This window comes from Danio aesculapii, chromosome 15 (assembly GCF_903798145.1).
Source record: "Danio aesculapii chromosome 15, fDanAes4.1, whole genome shotgun sequence".
NCBI classification, from domain to species: domain Eukaryota; kingdom Metazoa; phylum Chordata; class Actinopteri; order Cypriniformes; family Danionidae; genus Danio; species Danio aesculapii.
In genome coordinates, this window is record NC_079449.1 from 36,141,303 (window position 1) to 36,143,561 (window position 2,259).

General features: G+C 34.3%; 1 protein-coding gene across 1 annotated transcript in view; it reads right to left on the reverse strand.

Annotated features, from left to right (window-relative positions):
* Positions 1 to 658: 658 nt before the first annotated feature.
* The window catches only part of slc1a5 (solute carrier family 1 member 5), a 19,573-nt gene continuing 17,972 nt past the window's right edge, over positions 659 to 2,259 (reverse strand). Inside the window, exon 8 of the mRNA XM_056473200.1 lies at positions 659 to 2,259. This exon is cut by the window's right edge and continues 1,703 nt beyond it. The gene's annotated coding sequence lies outside the window, so the exon portion shown is untranslated.

The window sequence follows — 2,259 nt, forward strand, 5'->3', positions numbered from 1 at the left end:
ATCCAAGTTGTTTTGCCAGAATAAAGCTATTTAATCGAATTCAGTGCTTTATTCTGTGAAAACAACCTGGATGCACTTACGTAGCTACTGTACACAATAAATGAAGAATCTAATCACAAAATTAAATCATTCAGAATTTCAGGGAACTGCCTGATAATCAATACACTGTGAATGATAAGTGCAACTGTTATCCTAGTTGCCAAATCTTCCGGCTCTCAGCACTTACCTGATTTTAGTGATTGAGAAAAGGACGACATCACAGTTGATTCATTATAAAAAAAGACTTTATTCTGCAGTCAGTGTGGAGTACATTCAGTACAGGTTCTCTTAACAGTACTCTTTGGCTTCACTGATGACATCATCAAATGACCATTTACGACAACCATTCATTAAACGTGCACACAGACACACTACAGCCACCTGGAATGACAAGCCTTTACAGTACACCACATACTACAGGATTTTAAAGGAGTGAACGCTGAACAGATGTCCATTTTAAAATACATCTGTGATTTGAAATGACATCAAACAGAACAGAAAATAAAATGAGACTGTTAATGGTGTGGATTCCAAACACCAAACGCCATTATATATATATATATATATATATATATATATATATATATATATATATATATATATATATATATATATATATATATATATATATTTATTTATTACACATACACACATGTTCGAATATGGATATAAAAAATGAGAAGAATTGTGTTAATCTTTGGTCGGATTTAAGCACTCGCTGATTAATCGCGAGTTAAACTGAAGTGATTTCTACAAAAACAAATTACAAACAGTCAGTTTAGATGATATTTTAAAATTTAATGTGGCTGAAAACAACACTGTAAGGGATAAACATAATTATTACTATGGTAATAAACGTATACATTTTCGAAATCACAATTTTCACAACTTTTTTCCCTCAGGTCTAGCTAAATTCTTTGTATTAGATGTTTAATAAGCAACAATCGGTATAAATCCATTGAACACACTATTTTTAGCCCTCACAGCTTGTTTTTAATCTACATCAAATTTTAAATATGGTGCCACCACGACATCTATTCTAACGATTTTCTTCTCATTATGACAAACATTTGGTCAACATTGTGTACACTGACGAACGTCTCTCACCCTGTCGTCCAATATTTTCCTTCTGCTGGTGTGTTTAGGTTACACATTTATAAAATATTTTAGATTAAAAAAAGGGCTGAATAAGTAATCCAGTCCAACTACTAGTTACAGTTAAATATTCATTAGTAAATAGTGTTTAAAGGGATAGTTCACCCAAGACTAATCATCATTTGCTTACTCTTCATTTGTCCCAAACCTGTTTGAGTTCTTTTGTTACTAAAACTGTTACTAAAACTAGTAACTCGACTTTAATAGTGTTTGCTTTTCCAACTACTACAGTCCATAGTCGCTTTCACATATCGATACCGGTAAATATTCGGGAAATTACTGGAACGACTTTACTGGTAAATTCAAATATGTGCTGTTCACACAGGCAAGAAGGTTCCAGGATTTTTTCAGAAAAGACCATTCACACACACATGCATTCGAAAATATCTGTAAATTCTGACATCATTAACCAAAAATGAGCTCTAAACGGTTGCATTTGTATTAAACATGAAGCGGGCCTGTCTTTTTCTTGATGGTTTCACTTTCATTTAAAACTTTAAGCTTTCATGTATAGTAGTTGCTGCTTTTGTCCCAGAGATGGACCAAATAACTACTAAAATCCGGCTTTGTTTACACATTTGACGACATTACAAATTCTAGATTATTGATGACAAGATATGGAGAAACTTTCACAAACCTAGATGTACATTTGAGTCTGTGCTGCAGCTTGTGAGACGCTTTTTAAAACGAAAGACTCTGTGTTGTAGGCTACTCAAACCTGACTCAAAACCTGGCTCCTTCACATGCACCCGCATCACACAGCTGAACGCAGAGCTTGCACGTAAACTCACAGCTGTTTATCGTAAGCATTTTATCGATCGTTTTTCCACAGTTGGCACTAAGAAGAATCATAGACACGTTATCTGACTAACAAGCAGCAGCTAAATGTGTCTCAAGAAGCATTTAAATTAGTTTATTTTTCACAGCTCGGATGTGAATTCGTCTGATGGTCAGACTAGACGTCCACGTCAGCGCATTCTAAACATTAACGCACAATTTTTCTTCTGCATTCACACAGAGCAGCATTCTGGCAAATTACCGGTAATGTTATAACTTCTCTTTCTG